The sequence below is a fragment of the Anser anser genome, assembly GCF_964211835.1.
Source record: "Anser anser genome assembly, chromosome: Z".
NCBI classification, from domain to species: Eukaryota; Metazoa; Chordata; class Aves; order Anseriformes; family Anatidae; genus Anser; species Anser anser.
In genome coordinates this window covers 86,373,653-86,395,312 of record NC_139723.1, presented here as the reverse complement: position 1 = coordinate 86,395,312, position 21,660 = coordinate 86,373,653, and the positions used below count along the sequence as shown (strand labels likewise).

Below are 21,660 nucleotides of genomic sequence, written 5' to 3'. Positions count from 1 at the left end.
ATGTTGTTCTGGAGCCATTAGCTGGTTTCCATGAAGCTCTGCTCTGGTAGTTCACTGCTACCATTTTTTAAATAGTTCTCTACCATGTTTTAAATAGTTTTCTACCATTTTTTAAATGGTCCTGTAAAAGTAAATGAATTGCTGGAATATGGTGAGCCGCGGTTTTCCCCCCACTTCTCTGAAAGTCTCACCTCTGTGCCCGTGTTTCTGAGGGACTGGGCATCACCTGGGTGCTTCACGGGGCTTTTCTTCCCTCGCACTCTTTCTTCTTACAGTCTCAATTAAATGGAAGTTCCTCGATTCATGGCTTCGCTTGACGGATGCTCTTTCCACAGATGATTCCCGGTACACAGACATGCAAGCCCTCTGAAGTATTGCCCCCTTGCTTCCCACTGCATCACATAAACAGCCAAAATTCACCGTCACTGGGTACCGCCCTCAGGGGGGTGGATTTGGGGAAGGACATCTGGCAAACCACTTAAACACTGCACCTTCTTTACAGGAATTTGCCCCCACTCTTGCTTTTTTTTTTTTTTGGAGGAATGCATTATGAGGCCAACAACCAAAAACTTAGGGAAACGAGAGGCACGTCAGCTAAACCATTTCTTTTAGGTTACTGCCAGCTCCGAGTGAATCCCTGAAGAATTTTACACAGCACAGCTTAAAACCGCAGGATCCAAATTAAAAAGAGCAGCCCGCCAGGAGGTTATTGGGCTGTTTTGTGGCTTGCAGACATGGGAAGTGCTCAAATGCTCTTCGCAGGCACCAAAAGCAGCTCCAGCAGCAGTTACCTCGCTCTGATGTTGGCGCAAGAAGCGGGGCAGGAAAACCGAACGTGCCACCATCAGCACGGGACGCAGGCGTGCGGCAGCCTGCGCTGTGACCGCTCGAGCACCACTGCAACACACGCAGAAAGCCAGGCAACATTTAGGGCTTTAAAAAAAAAAATCAGCCTCTTTTGTGCCTTTGCAACTGTTACCAAGGTACCTGAGCTCTGTCCCCTGCTCTCGCGGTTCCTTGCTCCAGGGCACAGCATCCAGGCAGGGCTGGCTTTTTCCTGTACTTACAAATCATTATCGTTGCACCTACGGCGAGCTGCTGACGCGCACCTGCTGGCAGCCTGACCTCGGCGAGACGCTTTCAACTCATTAACGGGCCCAACAGCCAGCCTAATATTTTACAGGGGAAAAAAAATATATATATATAACACGCCACACATTTCTTTCGACTTATGGCTGTCGTGCTTTTGGGACCTCTGACCCAAGCCACACGCGGGCTGAGTTTTTTTGCTGGCTGTTATGCTCCAACTACCCGTGGTTTTTGTTCAGGCTCACATTTAACCGATATCACCCAAGCACAGAGAGCTGGCTCTCTGCTCCCAGAAGTTCTGGGGTTTTCCTCCAAATCCCCACATACACCGTGCTTTTTTTATGTGCGATGCAGAAATAGGGTCGCAGATATTGTGAATAAACCACGCCCAACGCCAAAGCCTGCCTGGCCCTGCCCTGCCTTCAGAGGGGCAGCTCCCCTTCGGCTGTATTATTAGCAAGTTTTTACCACATTAACTAGATAATTTCAGCTCTAAGTGCATATCTTTGTAACGGGACAGATAATACCCTTTTGTTGCACTTTGATAAGATTAAGACTTATTATTAGACTAACGTTCAAAAATGCTGCATCTAGGGGGGTTCCTTTGTGCCTGTAAGAACATTTTGAGTGCAACTCGTTATTTTGTCTTGAATTCAATGAATGAAAAAGTGCTTTTTTTTTTTCCACTCCTTTTTATTTCCAAAGCTTACACCTCTCCTAACCCAACGCGATTCAGCCACTAATTCTGATGAACTCTCCCATTAAGGAGGGCAGTATCAGAGCCCATATTTTCCTGGAACCTCTGCAAGCAACGAGAAAACAGCAACACTGTTAAAATGCTCCGGTGAAGAGCACCGTAAAAAAAAAAATAAATATGAAGCAAAACAGCATAAAGAGTTTAACTTGACAATTAAATCCCGTGTTTGCTGCTTGTTTCCATTTTCCCTTCCCCACCTCCGTCAGAGAAAACCAAATACTGCAACTGCCGTTAATTAAAGATGTCTTTAACAACAAACGTGCCAAATAAGCCACTTTGCACATAGCAGGGCATGAACTCTATTCTTCCCGTGCAGCAAATTGCGCCACCCAATAAGTAGCATTAAAATGGTAATGCTCGCTAGCTGAGCCCTTAATTGGCTGAATCAGAGAGCCAGGAGCACGCTTGTGCAATCAAGAGACCCCTGGCTGGCCTAAATGCTGAGTTTTAAACAGATGTCTTCAAAAGAAAAGGGGAGGGAGAAGCCGAGGGAAGGGGATATAAAAGGGTTTTGCGACTAGGCTAATCTCAGCCTCCGTGTGCATAACATGCAAAAAGAAAATATTCTCCCCCAAAGCCGCTTTGAAGTCTTTTGACCTGGACAGCGGATCACAGGTGGCAGCTTATGCAGGCACCCTTCTGCTGGGGAAAGTTACGCTCACAGCCAAATCTTTCAACATTTTTCTGGCTGTAGAGCCGATAACACGTGTTACGTTTTGTGCCGGACTACCTCACGCTGCTCACATCAAAGAAGAATTTTCCCATACGACTTCCACCAGAAAAACTTCTCATATCTACACATCAGTTTCAGTTCCACGTGCAGTGGAAGTTAACTGGACCTGGCAATTTGGCTTGTGAGAAGTCTCGCGTTTCTTCCTCATATCCCCAAAATAAAACCTTTTTCTTTTTATGCATTCGCAGACTTAAGTGGAAGAAAACCAGATTGCAGCGTTGGATGTGGGAGATAGATTTCCGCTCATCTTTTTGTTTTCTGTCTGCTGCCTTTCTTGGTGAAGATAAAAACGTTCACCGAATACCAGCTTCGAGGAAAAATTGCCAAGTCTGATACTTTCCGTGAGTGCCGAGCAAACTCCATCCGCAAGCCCCGGGCGATGGGGAACAACAGCTCCTATTGGGGAGAAAAGTACAGTCATTGGAGTCGTTCAGAGCAAAAAGCTTCAAGTACAGTACTTGAAAAAAAGCCTTCAAAGACATAAAGGTGTTACATTAGCACTTCTTAGCCCGATATTGCAGGAATGGTGGAGGTATGGGAGCAGAAGGACAGTCATGTGTTGGTTTCTCTCTCTCTAAGTCAGACTGAGCTGACCACAGAGCTGAAAATCAGCTGTTTCTTGAGCGCAAGTGATCACGACTTGATTACATTTATTATGTGAAAGGGAAGGGTGGTCTAAGCCATAATTACACGTACACAGAGCTTTGAAAGGGCCAATTTCAGAGCTCAAAACAATTATAAGCCAAATCAGGAAGGAGAAAAAGAATACATACATACCAAGCATTCTCTATTATCTCACGCGTTTATTTTATAAGAACTAGATGCCCAACAAATCAGTTTAACAGAAGGGGGAAAACAACGCTATCATAAAACAAAAATAGAGATGCCGGTCTTCCTTAAAGGGAAAGCAACCAAAGCAAACGTTTTTAATTATCATTTAAAAACTCAAGGGGAAGCTAATGGTAATTAATACGTGACAGAATCTAGGAACTGTAGAGTACAGATAAGGGAAGCAAAAGGACAATGAAAAGAAGTCTGTGATCGATGTAATTGAAACAATCTGGGATGTTATTCTTTTCAAAGACACCACCTACATCTTTCTAGCAAATGAATCCATTTAGTGGATTTATCCATATTAGTATAGCCCATTACTGAACACGAGTGGTAGAATTGATAATAGAAGAAGGCAGTAGTGTTCAACAAATGCTCACATCCCACACCTGGGAACGAGCCAGCAGACATATGGCTATCAGAGGATGAAATACACGGCATCATCATGATTATTTTTGGAATGGAGAAACATCAGCTATGAAAGATTACACCATATTACCCTAATTTCATCTTTTATTAATGCCTGTCAGCAGGAGTTTGGAGAAACTAGGGTTTGTTTTGCAGAGTACCTTGCCAGCAGGTCTGTTTGTAGGTGACAGCAGCCTTCTAAAACGTTTCATTTTGTAGTGTATGATGGCTGATTAGGTAAGTAGTACAACATACACACTGAAAAAAAATCAGTTTAGGTCATGCTAAATGGATTAAAGGCATACCTGAGATAGGAAATGTTCCAGCAAAGCAGGCGCCTTCCCCCTGCAGCTCCACAACGGCCATACCCAGGAACGTACTGTGCAGCAGTCTGGGGATCTGGAAAAAATAAATAAAATTGAAGAGCCAGGAACTCTAGTTTCCAGTACCATCAGAAACAAGAGAGCAATAGAAGAGGTAAACAGCAGTTAATCTCGATCATTTGGTAAGCTGTGCCTTGTTGGCAACACGTATTTCACGTCGCAGCGTGGCCAAAGCTGCCAGGACACAGTGAAAGGCATGCAGGAAACCATCAGCTGAGTAGGAACGAGCGCTGCAACCTCGTGCCCCACCAGGCTAATGCTGGTTTGGGGCGTGCACTGGAAAAACCGTGAAGAGGAGCTGGCTGGAGCACTGCTTTGATGTTGTAGGCAGCTCCCGAAGCCATAACTCGGAAGAGAAGCTTGGAAAATGAACGTGAACGAAATTATTAGGGAATTAGAAAACACTCTCAATAGTAAGAACGAAAGGAGTTTCTCTCATTATACGTCAGAGAGGAAGGCTCAGAGAGCAAAGCGAAATCACCGGACAGATAACAGAAGGGGGACAGTGAGGGGCTTGAGTCTGAGCACCCAGTGGTGGAAAGGGCCGACTGGGCCGACCCCAGCCCAGCTTGCCGATATCAGCCACACGCTCTAAGGAAGAAGGATGACGCGGCAGGGACGGCAAACAAAACGGGCTGTGAGAGCGTTACAGACACCACACGGAATGCAGAGCGCCAAAAATCACATTTCCCCGGACCGCCGCCGAGACGCGGAGATCCGCCGCCTGGTGATGGATACCTTAATTTTGCCCGATAATGCCTGCATTTGTCTCGATACCGGTTATTGCCTTCCCCAAGGAAAGCCGAAATCGGGAAGGGTTTTGAAAGCTCCGAGAGAGATGCTGCTGTGCCTTCCTCACCTAGCGGGCGTATTTATGGCATAATCCAAAGGAATAATTACTCCAAATGGTGGAACATCTTTCCCCGCGATCAGCATGACTGCAGGGAGCTGCAATCGATGCTGGAAATATATGTCCCCCTATTTATCACGGGACAGTCCATCAAGCACTGAAAAAAAACCTGTTCTTCCCACCTTCCTACCTCATTTCAAAGGTGGAGCTGGTTTTGCATTGGAAATCAGACGGCGTCCTCTCCCAAAGAAATGGCTTTTTTAGATTATTAACAGCTGAAGCGCGATACTAAAATCAACTCCAGCCTATGAAAAACGCAAAGAAAGCTAGGGAAGTGATTACAGTAATGGGGAAACCTTTGGAAATCGGTAATTGGTCTATTTGTTTTTCTGCGTGTGCACGGCCGATACCACGCAGGGGAAGCTTAATCACAAGTTCCTCTCTTTATTTGAAAATTATCGGCGCTCCTCAGCGCCGGGGGTTCCTGCAGAAACAGGTTTGTCTGCCCCAATTAGAAATCCCCCAAAGAATGCTCATTTCCAGAACGGTCGCATCAAATATTAATTACTCGCATTTGGAGTAAATGAACAGAAGCTCGTAAATTTACAAATTCAATTACCACGAGCCATCGGACGACTTTTTGCTTAATTGCTATGGATTGCCCCTTTCGACATCATAATGAAATTAATAGAAGACGCTGGTAATCGATAGCTACTGATTCATCGATTCGGAGCAGCGCTTACGAAGACTCTTTAACCCCCCCCCCGACATCGTTATTTATTATCTTATGAAGCAAGAGGCGAATAGATACGGGACATACTTGGGAGTGCCTCGAAGGAGTCTGGCTGTTACACGAAGCTCAAGGTGTGGCAATATGGGATTGTGCACCCTTGAAGGTTAAATATTATCCTCGTTAATATTTGAGTAAGGTCTTCTCACGCGTGGAAGAAAACAGCCATCCTTCATGGGCGATCTACTTTATTTATTCAGCGAGGAATATTAAAAAACACGAGATTTCAGCGCAGTCTATCTGGCCGGTGCCACTCCGTGCTTATGGAAAACGTGCGCTATTTCTATATTTCAGTATTTCCACATGTGCACGGACTTCCTAGGGATCTGCAGGCTGACTTACGAGATTCAGAAAGCGGTGGGAGTAGCGCGCTCGATGCCAACAGCGTGCAGTATTTTCGTGCTAACGGTAGCTTCCCCGTCTGAAACACTTCGTTACAGCATGAAGATGTCTCTACCCTGCCGTAAAGGAATGCTGTGGAAATAAAACACCTTCGGATGAAAAAGTAACACCAGTTACACTGACAGAGCACTGAGAAGAAAAGCCTTGAACAAGACAACGAGCCGTGCCCGCAGGCCCGACCACAACCTGCTGATTTTGCTGTTCAACACCGTGCTGGACCCCGGGGGGGGCACAACCCTTCGTGGAGGGCACAGCACCGGGTGCAGAGCATCGTCCCCACCGTGGGGAGAGGCCACGAGGGAAGCAAGGTCCCCCCCAAGCCCCCCACAGGAGAGGAGCAGCACGTTGGCCAGGCGGGCAGGAAGGTTGCGCTAACCTCCAGACTGCATTTGTAAACTCACGGCACGAGGAAAGCACAGAGCCGGGGCCAGGAAATGATGTAAATCGAGTTGGTCTGCGCCGACAATAGCTCTTGATTAGAGGCTTCCAGAGCTCCTGAGGGGGTTACAAATGTCCCCCTCCCCAGGCACAAACATCTGAGGATCAGGGGAAAAAAAAAAATTCTATCAGCACACACAGACGACGCAAAGGGGCGCAGGGTGCCGCGGCACACCTGGGGAAGCCTCTGCCCTGCAGCGAGGCTGGTCGCTGCCACATCCTAAATATCTGTGGGGTTTGTGACCGCTCGGCCAGGACTGCTGGGCGCAGGGTGCCGGGCAATGCGCCCGAGATGGCCACGGCCACCTGTGGTGCCACGGGACAAACCCCCGAGAGCAGCCACCCTGCAAAGTCCAGCTACAAGCCCAAATTCGGCTTTGATAGTGGCTGCACGGGTCCCAAAGGGAGACGCGAGCCTTCTCCATGCTGCGGGACAAGGTCATCGGATGAATTCAGTGAGCTTGGGAAGGTCGAGTGTTTTCTCCTCGTAAACAGGTCAAGACGAGAGAGAGGAGGAGAAAGAAAGGCGTTTCAGCATCCTAAGTGTTGTCAAATTTGCAAGCAAGTGCTTTGAAATACGCAGGCTTTTTTTTTTTTATGGAATACATTTTCTGGTGTTTAAACAAAGCAAGTAGCTGGCAACAAAACCCCAAGCCAAATTGCGGTTAACGGTGAAGCAATAATTGCAGCAATAAATAGAATATCTCGAAAATTATAGCAGCCTGAAAACATTTACCCCACCTGACAATGTATGGGACAATTCAGCTCAGGGTAAGCAACATAATTTGTGGTTTTATTATTATGTAGAGATTCCTGCAAAGTCAAGTTGTCATACACCTCCATAAAAATATACAGGGAGCTAAGTTCCTTCAGGGAGATTTTTACCTACCCTAAATAAACTTTCTGCTGCACGTTGCTGTCATCATTACCCGGTCACGAGCTGCAACAGCTTCCCAAGCCCTTCCAGCTCCTGCAGCAGCCTCTGCTTCACTCAGGGGGAAGACAAAAAGTTACTGATTAAGCACATCGGCTACGATTAGGGACTGCTCACGGCTGCTTTTAATTCTTTATTATAACGGGGTGTCGCAGCACGCTGCCACGTGGCACTCTGCAACATGTCACGCTTCGAAGGATCTTCACGACGCTCCTGAAGGGTTTTCGTAGCCGTATGGCACCGGGCTAGGGATGATAACATCCCACGGGTGCGAAGCCATGGTCAGGGCCTCGATGCCCCACGTCCCATCCCTGCCTCACACCAGGGATTTACCCGAGGCTAGCACTACACTATAAAGCCCTCAGTTCTTCGATGTTTCCAAAAAATAACCTTCCTGCCTGCTAAATCCAAGCCTCGGCCTGCCAGCTCTGCTCAGGGCAGGCGGCGCTCAGCCCCGCGTGCTTCTAGGGGCGGAGGAGCACGGTGTTTCAGGCCAGGTACCCCCGTGTGGATTCGAGATGGATTTGAGATGGCCACAGCAGGTCCTGAGCACGGAGCCCCTGCTCCCAGAAGCTTTTTGGTCCCCTTGTTGCCTGTGTGGTCTGGTGTCTGAGCCACCAGCACCATGGCACCCACCTTGCGTGCCTAAATCCTTACCGGGCCTCATCCCAGTACTTGGCCAAAGCGCTTCTCGTTTGCATTCACAAGAGAAACTCCGGAGCCCGTGGAGATCCAGCACGAATGTCACATTTCTCAGCCCCTATCTTCCTCCTGACGGTGTTGAGAAATCAGTAAATATTTGTACAGCGTCTTAAAAATGCAAAAACACCACTTTAATGCTAACTACCGTCATATCCAAAGATAACCGTTGTAAGTGCTACATTATTCCTGAAAATTGTTCTTTTTCCTATTTCAGATGTTAAAAACTCTTGTTCCTTCAGCGATTTAAAGCATCTTTTTTTTTTTTTTTACATTTGTATCGTAATGGAGTGCTTGACTATTTGTCGAACTCGATCTCGTTCTTCATCTCAGCTGGCTTTACTACAGCAAAACAGAATGAGAGAGAACTGCAAAAGTAATTCCCCCCCAAAAATATGATTATACTACCTATGAGAAAGCGTGCGCTGTCTTCACCCCCCTAATCAAAATTTCTACACGTGCAGAGGGACAGAAGGGAGAGTTAAATTTCAGACACCCGACCTTGCAGCAAACGCCTCTTGCCCAGGACGTTTTAAAAGGGAAGGCGTATCCATCCTTGCAAGCATTTACAACAAGTCTAGCTCATGGCACCGGGCATGAGCGTCTAAAAATAGCATTACAGGTTTGACTTCCAACACAAGGTGAATACGAGTCTAAAATGAATCCAGACACGAAGTACTGGAAGTAAATACTCCGAGACAAAAGCCCTGACATCCTGCCGGAGGGCAGGCAGTCCCAGGCACAGTCCCTATATCACCACGCATGCATTTGCAGGTGCTTACGCTGAAAATAACCCAAGTGCTGTGCGCATCGGTTGCTCTTGTTTCAAGCAGTTCACAGCTAAGCAAGCAAAAAAAAAAAAATCATATTTTCGGCAGGTGCATTACCAGCTCCTTACTTTGCACCCTGTTTGTGGGGCCGGGTACAGCCCAGCTAACCGAGGTCGGAGGCGCCGTACGTGCAGGAGGTGGAAGACACGGGGTTGTGGTGACTCGGGGGGACGCTGAACAACCCCAACACCGTCCCCAGGAGCAGCTGCCGAGCCCGAGCCACTCGCCTCGCACCCAGCTCCATCTCTGCCAGGGCAGAGGAAGCCCCGGGAGCGACGGCTGCACTGCAGAGCCCGGCCACGTGAGGATTTTTCCAAGCCACGCACAGGGTCAGGAAGGGCAGCCAGCCGCCGTGACTCCAGCCTAACCTTTACTTTCTCACTTTTGGGAGCGAGACAGCTCTTATTACCACTTTTGTCAAGGCTTTCTTCTTCAGTTTTGAGTTGCCTTCGCTTTTCTTTCTTTTTTTTTTTTTTTAAAAGAACCCTTTTAACTTCCACATTCGAGAATGATTTCTCCACTACCTGCAGATTTAAAAGGGGTGGGGTGGGGGAAAAAAAAAATGAACAACCCACTCACTCTTTATCCCAGATCATGATCAATTTAGCAGAGCCTTATCATATAAAAACACTCGGGTTATAACCGATTGCAGCTAAGAGAGGAGGCTGCAGCTCCAGGTCATTTAGAAACAGGAGACAGCTTTGCGCCAGGGGAGCACCACCGACGCCGACAGACCTCCCCCATTCACGGGTCCGTAATTAAATCGGAAAGTAAAGCAGAAAATTGGCCCAACGTGGGTAATGTAAAGCACAATGTAGCCATAGCGTTCGCTTTAACTGCCAAACTTTTGTCGTGACCCATAAAAGCACTTTCAAGATACTGCATTTAATCGGAGTTTTATGGCACTTGTGAAAAACATGCTCTAAACACATCTAACGCTGACTTTATCCTTTCCCTCCCTTCTTTTCCTCCTCTCCATTCTGTTGCTTTATGGCTCCTTTCTTCCTTCACCTCCCCACTTCTCAAAGACTAAAGCAGTTACTCGTATTTGACATGCACAAAATGCTGTGATGCGTAAGGAAGGGAGCTCAAAAACCTCTCCTTCCAGAGAGGCCAAGATCTCCGCTCTCCAGTTTATTTTGTAGATGTTACGAAATAGTGTTATGGGTCAGCCTCCACATCAGGCTGGGGGACTGAAGCAAAGTCCTCTGTCTCCTAGCTTCACTTTTGAAGCTCTCTAAGGTCGTTTTGTAGAGGAGCGTGGAAAAGATTTGAGAAATTGGATCTGACAACGGGAAGGCTGGCGTATGGTCACCAATGCCAAACCTTGCCTCGTTCACCCAGAAGTGTGCCAGAGGAGGGAGGAGCAGCTGGGATTGTTGGGGTGATCGAGCCAGGAGGGTGAGCCAGCTGCGGCAGGGACAGCAGGGAAGCAGGGGCTGGCGCATACAAATCCACTAAGCTTTAAGCTAAGGAGAAAGCATAGAAACAAAGCATCTAGGCTGTGGCACCTCAAAAAATGGTCTCACCTCACGACACCGGGGCACGACACGTCCTACCTCCTTGCTCATCTCACCTCTGCCACCACTTCAAAGAACCGTATCCTAAAACGAATATTATTTGGGTTATTTTCTCCTTTTTTGGCCGTAGTGAAGCAATCTGGTTACACGACGAGTTTTCAGAGTAGCGGAAGGATTTACAAATCTATTTAAGGATTACATATATATATATTTATACACACACACACATTAGATATAAAAAAACCTTACGCAGCACCATGCAGTCTGCTCTGAAGAAAATTAACTCCAACCCAGCCAGGCACAACGCAACACTACATATATACACATGTAGTGTTGTAATTTATATGTTTTAGATATATATATGTACGTACACCAAGCCTGTACAGGGACCATGGAGAAAGGCAGGCTCTCTGGAAGGTGAAGCCTATCTTTTCTGACAACCAAACTGAAAGCTGAGGCTCCTAGGCTCCTGGTCGACATGAGGCATGCGCCTGAAGTATATGAATATTTAATCCATATTCCCTTAAGCGCAGCTGCCCTCCTGGGATGCAGCGTGCAGAGCACCGGCGCCAGCAGCTTTCTCAGCCCGCGCCCCGCAGATCCACCAGGACACCTCAGGAAGGTCCTGCCCCCGCTGCCAAGCTGGGGCAGGGGGTGCCCGAGCTCAGGGCTGTGGGGTGGCCACAGGGCACGGCGTCACCACCTCTGCTCGAACGCGTCCGAGCATCCCTTGCTGTCCTCCAGGGTGCCTGGGGTGAGCAAACCTCAGCAGGGAGACGGCACGGGGGCAGAAGCCTCCTGGAGCTATAGGTGGGGGTTTGCCAGGGAGCCAGCGCTGCTGCCTTCAGGGAAACGGAGACTGGCGTGCATTTTCCTGTAATTAAACAGGGATGGAAATCAACGAGATTTGATTATAATGAGCCAAATAACTTACATCTTCGGTTGGGTCTTAATAAGCTCACCATGGCTAAGCACATTTACCAGCAGGGGAACCTGCCCAAGCCCCAGTTCACACCCTGTGCAACCCCACAGCGTTCAGCTTCCCTCCAGCCTCCTCTGCTCGTCCTCCCCTCCCTCTGCCACGACTCCAGCCATTTCTGAATCATTCCCTCTGCAGAAAAACAGGGGTGGCAAGGAGCAAGCAAGTCCCACCTTCATCTCCACTGCCTGCTGAGGGGAGGTCAGCAAAGCTCTCCCGCCCCAGGCGGCACCCACACAGTCAGGGGCGCTCTCCATCGGAGCTGCCACGGCTCAGCGCCGCTTCCAGAGCCTCGGAGAGCTCACCAGCTTGGCGACCAGGACCCTTTCACACAAGCCAAGCGCTCGATTAGTAGCTATGGATTTCCAATGAATTTTCCTGAGCCTCCAGGAGTGACTGAAAGCCACCTCTTCCGTGATAGCCGCATTGCGGAGCTTTTCGGGGAGGCCAAGCCCCCTCCAGATAACAAAGGAGCCGGCGTGGCAGGTTAAGTGGCTGATTCCCCTCCTGTTAAAATACATCTGTGGGCGAGATGCGTTTCCCCAGGGGCACTAACACCACCTGAGACAGCCATCCCCAAACAAGCCAGTCAGCGCTGTTCCCTTTTCACCGCCCCGTGCTGCTCCGAGCAGCTCCCTCACCCCAAGAGCCACCTTCTGCTGCCTTTCTCCCTCCAGCACCTCCCAAAATCGGGCCGCGGGCTGTGGGTGAAACCCCACAAGCGCCTTATAGCTGACCTTTAGGACGCTGTAATCCTCAAGCTGATGGAGGTTAAAAACAAGGAACGCTTAACGCTGATGGATGCACGCGTGCGTTTGTGGTCGGGCTCGCTCCCCCTGAAAAAAAAAAAAGACGGTAAAATATGTAGTGATAAGCACAAGTTGTCCATGTCTCACACAGTTATTAAGCAATATAAAAAGAGAGAGATGTTTCTAGGCTGAAGCACAGTTTATCGCTGTCTGTTATGTGTTGGAGTTGCAATGCTCCCATTTATAGCATTTTCTCCGTTTTTATTAAATACCCCGCAGACAGGATTATTAGTTTCCTCACAGCTTTTATGCCGTGCTCGTGGCTACACTATCCGAGCTCTTCACGGATATTATTTAGTTTTACAGCGGCCAAGGAGGCTGGAGGCTGTGAACGGCTCAGCTTCACCAAGCAGAGAGATGAAGCTGAAAAAATCCCCCTTATTTTGGGGTGTAGCTTGAGCTGCGAGACGGTTGTTTGAAATACCCCGGTATCGCAGAGCACCTCGGGTGCCCGAATCAAGGCTTCTGTAAGCTGTAGGTCCTGAAACGGGGCGCTCCAGTGAGATCTTGCAGTCTTAAGTCACGATTCACACCCTAAGTGGGAGAAAGCTCCCGAAAAAGACGAGTTTTAAGCAGTTTTCCCATCAAACGCGGCGGCAGCAACAGGGACCAGACCAACCTGTCTGAGGCAGCCCCACCTCATGCACAAAGCTATCCATTTATTTGCTCCCGGCGGCCACCTCGTCCATGGCTTTTGTAGGGCCCCTTGCGCCAGGGAGATGGGCACCCAGGGGAGGAAGAGCGAGGTGGCCCCGCAGAGCCGGGAATTCCACCCCGCTGCGTGCGGCGGAGACATCCAGGCAGCTGCAGAGCAGCTTTCTGCTTCTGACATCTCCACATTTATTTCTCAGTCAGCGGAGAGAAGCAGGCACTTGTAGGGAGTGATTCATTTGACCCTTTCTAGATGGTCTGCTATTATATTAACAAGCTCTCCGCCGACTCTGAAGGGACCCTAGGGAACCCTATAGATTTCTGCCGCTAGTGCCATGATCTACACCATAGGTAGCCAGCCTAACTAGCAGCCTGGATGATTTATAAGCCGCCAAAAAGCGGCGAATCATGCTCTAGAGATGCCTGCCTTGCTGTTACAGAGGGAGAGCGAACAGCAGAACTTTAGGGGGTGGGAGAAGCGGAGGAGACGAGCCAAACCTTTCATCCCATTTCTCGCTAGCGAGAAGCCACCTTCATCCTCTGGAAAACACCAGCTCCTGGGTGAGACAGCGGCAGAATCAGGCCCCTGGCCCTCAAGCATGAAACCTTCAGAGGCTCCAGCTGCCGAATCCTCCTGCGTTAGCACGTCAGCACGCGGGCTGATCCCCAGGGAAAGCTCTGTACCTACGTCCAAAACACAAGCACCAAAGCGTACTCATTTTGAGGTGCACAGAAACAAAACCCGAATCATAATCTGCAGCTGGTCAGTACATAGACTGATTATTTTTTTCCCCCCAAAAAAAACCGTTCTCAAAAGCCTAAGTCACTCCTGCTTAAGTAGTCATTAAAATCCAGTCTGCAGCACATTAGGCTGAAGAGTTTTGGCAATCAGCTGAAGATTGATGAAATTACATGCAATTACAATACGATTTTTGTAAAGCGAACCAGTGAGTTCATCTCATGAGTAATCTCAAACGTATGCCGCTCAAGTAATTCTTTTCTCCTGAACTCGCTGCCCTCGCGTTAAAAAAGAAAGACAAAACAGCAAAACGTTGATATATCGATGACAGCCAAACATTCTCTTGCCTTTTAGCTTCTGCAGGCGGGAGGAAATCTTGCCTTTGACTGCCATAACGGTTCGTTCCCGCTTGCTCCAACTTTCCCCATACCATGATGCAAACCTGCGCTGGCCAGGACCTTCTGCTGACCGCACACTTATTTCACCAGTTCAACTAAAAATAAGAGAGATCATTAAAAAAGGAGGCCTTGCGTAACATTTGCCATCATTAACACAACACGAGGACTGAAAACCGTCACCTATTTGTTCCTTTTCCTTTGTCGTTTCAATTAGGCTGTCGGGCCTCCCAAGCCCAGATCAGCGCAGCTATCGGGACGGGAGGGAATTTCACAGATGGTCTCAAGCACGCTCCGCAAAACGTGGGAGGTAACAGGGTGACACGGTGGTACGAGAAAATAGAAAACCCTAAATCGTTTCCGCGCGTCGCAACGTATAAACCGCAGCTCCCGGCACAGGGAAGTTCTGAGAGCAAAGCTACGCCGCAAAGTGATTAATAATTCGCTATGGGGAGCTCCGGCATACCCAGCGAGCGAGACCAGGGAGTTCAGCGCTAGATAAACATGTTTTGACTGCGGGATGACTGTTGTGAACCTGCAGGTCAGCCACGGCTAGAGCTGGGGAAATCCTGCAATGAAATTCCACAAGCGCTCATTTAGTTTTGTAAACAAAGACCTCTTCGGCTCTTCTCTGTGAATGTTCTTACCGAGTTGTGTTGTGTTCCTTTTTTTTTTTTTAACGACTTAAAAAAAGCCATTCCCCTTTTTTCCTTACCCCTAAGAGGCTGTCCTTCTATTCCCAAACGTTTCGGGTTGATTCTCACACCGCAGGACAATCCTTTCCGCCGTTGTGGTCCAGAAGCAGGCTGCGACACCGCTGTCCGAAGCTCGGCCCACGGCCACCTTGCCAGCCCCAGGACGATTCCCCAAGAGGACCCCATCCCACAGATCGCAGCTTTGAACTACTTCGAAAAATAATCAAGACTTGGTATTGGGAATGAGCATTGGGCTTCTAGACAAAAACACATCCTTCAGACCCTCGCGGTAGCCAGGGAAAATTAGGAGCCATCTGTATTCTTAAGAGCCTTCCACTCTGTTTGTTCGCCAATTCCAGAGGTTTCAGCCTAAATTGCGCCATCGCTTTGTTTTTTTGGATGCTCCCACTTCCTAGCATTCAAATGTCCTTGTCCCTTTGCAAATTGCAAAGGAGGCGCCCTGCCGCAAGCATCCCACTTCCTACAATTATTTGAAGCCGGCTAAGGGCTTGTTTCAAAGCATTTCGCCGCTCAAGTTGTCGCCACCTCATTTATCACGAGAGCCCTTTATTTTTAATGGAGGCCACAACTTCATTCTGAGCTCTCGCGTCAATGAGGCTGCAGGTGAAAGCCAACTGGGGACAAATTAGGTACGGCGTTATTACTAGCACGGGAAGGGACAAAAAGCCCCGTGGCCCCGAGCCGTGCAGACGTGCTGGGGTTTCAGCGGGAGCAGCGATGGCTTTTTGTCAGCACCACACCACGTCTGGCAAACTTTGCACCCACCAAATGAGAACTCCGGGGTTTTAACTAGCTATTCCCATTTAAAACCATAAATGGGATTAAATGGTCCGAGATGAAGTAACATTATTATCAGGGAGTGGTTTAAGACAGGGTGCGGGGCTGGGATAGTGACTGTGGTTTAGCTGGCGTTATTTTCTGGTCCCTGGGGATATGCGCACACACGCACGCGGCTGCACGGACACGGCAGCCTCGATTAACGGCGGCAGCAGCTGGTCGGGGGTAGATGTTTGCTCACGGTGAATTACAGAAAGCGGCTGTCGTCAACCTGTAAATTTGAAAGAAAAAAAAAGAAATCAACCTCGTGTCAGGCACAACGGCGAGAAACACGTGCCGCGGGATCAAGGGCATACACTTCCTCCACGTTAAAACCAAACCCAGAGAGGCTCAGCCTTCGGGAGGGAAGGAAATCCTTACACGTTAGAGCGAAGCAGTGACTTCGACGTAGCATCCACGGCCGGCGAGGCTGCATGTTCGGAAACCGCTGCTCTGCGTTTCGTCACAACCTTACCACGGTTTTTGCAAAGCCCTTTTCCCAGGAGGCTTCAGATCAGATGTGGCATCCGAGTTTCCGCGGGGTTCCTGCTTTCTTTCCCCAATTTTCCAGCTGGGTTAACTAGGCAGGAGGAGGTCAAGTACTTCACAGAAAAATCATACAAAGTGTCAGAGCCACAATCAAAAGCCAGGAGCCTCCAAACACCTGCTCTTTTGCTGTCGCCATCCCATGTGTTTCCTTGGTTTTAGGTTTATTTGCCTTCTATTATCACCATAATTCTGTTTCTTAGTGCTCGGCAACTGTTTCCTCACTTCTTCCCTGGGCCCAAAATGGCACTTAGCACACAAATCTCACGGTTCTTGTTGCTGTTCTGCGTTGCCTTTACCTAATGAAGAAAAATAAATAAAAAATAAATAAAAGAGAAGTTTTCCTTGCAGAGGTATGAGCAAGTGCATGCCCTGCACAGCTGCAGAGTCCCATCGTACAGGATTTCTCCTTTCAGATCAGGATGAAACACAAAAAACAGAAAGCAGTGCCTTTCAGATACGCCCTCAGAGGGAAGAAAGTGATTAAAAAAACCCATCAGCAACACTACTTAATTCTTTAAACGGTAACAGAACTGTGCTGTGCCCAGGGAAGTAATGAACTGAAAGTGCGTATACACACAGAATGCTCCCCTGATTAGTATTAACTATTCACATTTAAGTAAAGACAAATAAAACGCTAACCGCTGCCCCGCACTGTGGCTTTGCCATCTACCTGCAAACGCTGTTCATCACTCGCATGCTGTCTCACGGCTCATTTTAAACAATAATTGCTTATCAGGCCGAAAGCAATCAGCAGAAGGCCCGATAATAGGGAGCAACGACAATAACAGCACAATGAATTGGGTTTAAATAGGGCCTTTGGTTTCAAAGGAAACCCCTCATTTCTCCCCAGGCACTTGAGCGCCAAGCCAGCAGCTCGCACCGCGCTGATGAGCTCATAAAGTAGTTCCCGTGGCTGGATTTGCACTTTGCAAAGAAATTTGTCATCGGGACCTTTCTGATCCACGGGGGCTGCAGCTGAAGGCCAGCTGGGCACAGAGCAGAACTGGGAGGCAGGACCCTAGCACAGATGAGGCAGCTTGGCCTGGGGCCGCTGGGGATGAGGCCCTGGGGATGCATCAGCCCCAAGCACAGTTCCTCATTCACACAAAGCTTTTATTTTTTTATTATTTTTTTTTTAAACACTCTTCTCTTGTGCTGATCCACAACCGGTGACTTCAGCTGCTGGCTAGCACCCAGGGAGCAGCCGCCCCTGGATATGGGCTCCCTGCTCCCTCCCCATCCTGCCCCTTCTGCTGTGTGCGAGCGAAGCAGCACCGTGGTGAAGAACTTGGCTTCAAACCGCAGCCTCCGTCCCGATGAACTCCACGAGAAGCCACGTGAGGTAGCTTTTCAGAGGCTTCCCTCTGTTCGCGTCACAGTGTTCCTGCTTAATTGTTTCAAATGGTTCTGTTTTAATAAAATGCACTGAGCCAATAATACACAGAGCAAAACTAAAAGAGAGGGAGAAAAAGTAGAAGCTAAGATTTCTCTGGACGGGTCTCCAAACCATGGCATACACAAATACCAAGTTTCTTCTGCTTGTGATCCCTGATGCACAAGGCACACCTGGCCATCAGTGACCCATAGACACCATCTTCTCTCCCTCACAGCCTTCCCAAAAACGCAACTCAGGAATATTTACAAAAGTTTGGCCCAGCTAGGCTTGTCTGGAGGCTGAGAGGGAATTTCCACGTTATTTTCAGTTCTAAGGATGTGGGAAATCCTAGTTACAACTGGGAGTTGGCAGAAACCCACTCTTACAACTATGTTCAGTGCTGCACAGACACCGAATGCTGTTCAGAGACCGAGATATCTCCCTCACTTCATAAATAGGAGCCACCCTCTCTACCACTAGCAATGGTGTTAAGCTGGGGAGTTACAAAACAGACTGCTGGAAATGCCGAAAGGCTACTTACTAAATGCTGGAGGCACACGAGTGTATAGTAAATGCTTACAGTTACCAGTAGTAATCTCAGTGCATCATGAATATATTTGTTACACTGTGCATAAAAATGAAAACTGTTCTTCTTCATTATACCACAACAGCAAGGTAATGAATCCATTAGGGTATTATTATTTGAAAGACAAGTAATTGGCCACGTAAGCCTGCACCCTGCTATTCAGGACTACTGAGTGTGAACTTTTTTATGGTACTTTGACATTTGTTTTTTAAAGGGCCATAGAAATCCAAACCGTACGAAAATTGTGGTCTCAACCGATGATTTGAATAAACTATCATCAAATCGATATTGAATTCATCCCTCCAAAGATGCATTAGAGAAGATCATAGGTTGTGCTAGTAAATTCAGCTTTTAACCTTGGGGAGAGACACACGACCTCACATCAATTCTGCAGTGTTATTCTGAGAGACAGTAACAAGATGAAACAAAATACCCTGTGGATTTAACTTACAATACAAACCCAATGTACCTTCGCATGATCACATAGCGTTCTTCCCAAAAGAAAAAATTCAACATTCTGATAAAGTTATCTTATAAAAAAAGATGTAACATAGCCCAAAACTTTTTTTTAGGCTATAAAGCACGTACCAGGGAGCGGTTAGTCATTTTTGCTATGCTCCTGAAGGCTGCAACCAAGAGAGACAGTACATTTACCCAGCATACTACAAGACAGAGCAAATTGCCCACGCTGTGCTCTCCAGTAGATGTTCTTCGGTCTATGCCAACAAGAATCGGTGTTTATTCCTGACGCACGCCCCACGTAGCACAGGTGCCCTGGAACAACACCTGAAAAAAAAAAAAGGATCCTCTGGTAACAAAGAGTCCAACCACCAGCTTTAGGGAATTCAGATTCCAAAATACAGACTCCAAGCCCTGTGCCACCAGGGATTTGTGGCCAGGCATTGAGTAAGGTACAGAGTTTATCCACCAAGATGACCCAAGGGACTACATATTTCTCTCGAAGTATCTTTAGATGGCTGCGTTTTTTCGGGAAACACTCATTAGAACCATAATAAGCAGAAAGCTCATCTGGCTATTAACCAAAAAGAATTTAGCTCTTACTTGCTAAAACATTTTTTTTTAAATTAACATAGGTTATTTATCTCAAAGATTTCTTTTTGAAGGCAAAGGAAAGTTGAAAACACTTTTATGGTTATTTAAGCGTTAAGTAATATGCTCAGTTTGGACAAAATTAACATTTCACTTCTTTAACAAAATAGACCCAAGCTTACAAAATTTTGATTTGTGGGGTTCCCAAACACACGTTTAAATATTGCAGCCTATTGCAGCCCCAAAATATTTAAACGAAGCTTTACCAAATCCAAAAACTGTTCTTTTAAATTCGCTTCTAGGCTTCAGAAGCGTCCTATGAAACCCGAAGCACGGAACCACTAAGCCAAAACAACAAGTATAACCAACATACTGCAGCAAACCCCAAAAGCACCATTTCCTGACACCATTTTTGTGGAAAACCCCAGGAAAGGAGGCCACGACGAGGGGCGAGCGCCGCCTGCGAGGCACGGTTACCTGTGGCGAAGGCCCCGCGCGCAGCATGGCGGCAGCGTGCCCATGGCCGCCCTTTGTGATTGAAATGAGAGCCAGGGCCTCCCGCCGGGCCTCCCCCTCCCCAGCCGGCCTTGATGAGGAGCACACGGCCCCGCTTTTATGAACACCTGTGTCTAAAGCCCACAAATAATTAGCTTAGCCTCCCTATTTCCCTCCAATAATGGTGTAATTTGCCATGCCTTTCAGCCCCGGGACAGCTGGTGCTATTGAAAATCACCTCAGGATTAGGCCGTAACTCCCCGGCCTCCCTCTTTGGGGGCTTCTCACATCTCCATGGCAACACACTTAGGCTGCAAATTATCACCTCTTAATGATAACTAGGAAAGTCTATCTTATTTTATTCCGCTTAAGTCCGTAATAAAATATAACGGGTGAAAACTGCCAAGCAGCTGGGATGTATCCTCACCTTGCCCAGGAGCTTGGCTTTTGTTGGTGGCTCGCCTGTCCCTCTGAGAGGCTGTATTTAAGGTTGGAAAACAGCCCTGTGGCTTCAGGGGGCAGTCACCCCCAGTGGCACACGGACAAGGGACAGTCACGGGGCTCCCTGTGCCATGTAATCCCTGCACAAAGCCCTCCAACACGGTCCTGGGTGCCTCAGCATGTCCTTTGGTGCCATGCAGATGAAGGGTGCTGCGTGACAAAGCCTCAGCTGTAACACATCGCAAGCATCCTCCTTAAAGAAAGGGAAGCTCCTTTCCCCCTGTGCCTCCTGTCTACCAGAATTAGAGAAAGATAGAGGTGGCCCAGATCTCACCATGGTGTGAGGAAAGGTTAAGTTGTACATGAAAACGCAATTTTTCACTCCTTGGTTTGATGCTACAGGCAGGAAGGGTTCGCCCTCCCCTGCAGAGGGGCTGCTGAGTAAACCCAGATGGGTCAGCCACAACGCTGAGCAGCTCTCTGCACCCTGGTGAGGGTCTGTGTGTATGTTTGTGCTGGTCCCACCAGAGGTTTTGCCAAGAGGTAAACTTGGTTAGAGTAAAAAGCATCACCCTTCCAGCTGCAAGCATCACCGGGTCAAGGCAGGGGAAAGCTAGACGTGCAGAGGAGTGTTACTGTCACCTTTGTACAAGATGACAGCAAAGGCACAGCGAGAGTTGGAGCATCAAAAACAGCTGTGGCAAAGCAAAATCAGAGCCAAGCTTTTCTAAATCCTTGTGCGCGTTTCAAGACAGATCATTTATATTTATCCTCGTGTGCACAGCCTCTGCCCAGGGTTTGGCCTGTGCAGCCATATCATCTGCACACACACACACACACACACACACAAAAAAAAAGGACAACAAGGCACCGTGCAGATCTGAGCAATGACGGGGAGGTGGAGGGGAGGCAGTGCAAAAGGGCAAGACACGCTCAGGCGCGAAGGAGAAATGCAGAGATTATCAGGGAAGTCAGGTGCTTAAGCTCACGTCACCCCCCTGCCCAGAGCTGACATGACAGTCAGTTCGTGCAAGCCGGTGACCTTGGCTGCACTACAAGGGTAATGTTTTCTCAGGGATGAAACGTCCATAATTTCTGTAGCGCATTCGGGTGAAACTGGTGAACATCTGACAGGTGGAGCTTCTTGTTTGTTTTCTTCTTCGTAAGCATTGCCACTGCTACCAGTGAAAACTGTTTTCAGTCAAAGGCTTTAGGAATCGCTCTCTACCCCCTAGGACCTCACCGCAGGAAAAAGCTGTCCTCGTGCCAGGACGGGGAGGATTCCCCCGGAGAGCTGCCCACGTGCAGCCAGGCAGCGGCACCACGATGGGGAGGCATTTACTGCCCCCCCCAGCACCCTTTGGACTCCCAGAGCCAACACGTAGGGTGCTGTAA

General features: G+C 48.3%; 1 long non-coding RNA gene across 7 annotated transcripts; it reads right to left on the bottom strand.

The window, feature by feature from the left end:
* Positions 1-762: 762 nt before the first annotated feature.
* On the bottom strand, positions 763-20,117 carry LOC310889745. Of its 7 annotated transcripts, none has more exons than XR_014576749.1 (17): positions 19,807-20,117; positions 18,868-19,065; positions 16,151-16,614; positions 14,953-16,001; positions 14,190-14,335; positions 13,602-13,787; positions 12,381-12,479; positions 11,817-11,967; positions 11,036-11,538; positions 10,674-10,748; positions 9,213-9,668; positions 8,273-8,386; positions 7,571-7,666; positions 6,184-6,779; positions 4,124-4,217; positions 988-2,975; positions 763-897 (listed from the first exon to the last, which is right to left on the bottom strand). It is a non-coding gene; the product is annotated as an uncharacterized lncRNA (long non-coding RNA). The 7 variants fall into 7 exon arrangements; XR_014576752.1 differs by lacking the exon at positions 11,817-11,967 and having other exon boundaries at positions 772-897; positions 6,184-6,315; positions 6,645-6,779; positions 19,807-20,114; XR_014576750.1 differs by lacking the exon at positions 11,817-11,967 and having other exon boundaries at positions 13,602-13,660.
* Positions 20,118-21,660: the final 1,543 nt, after the last annotated feature.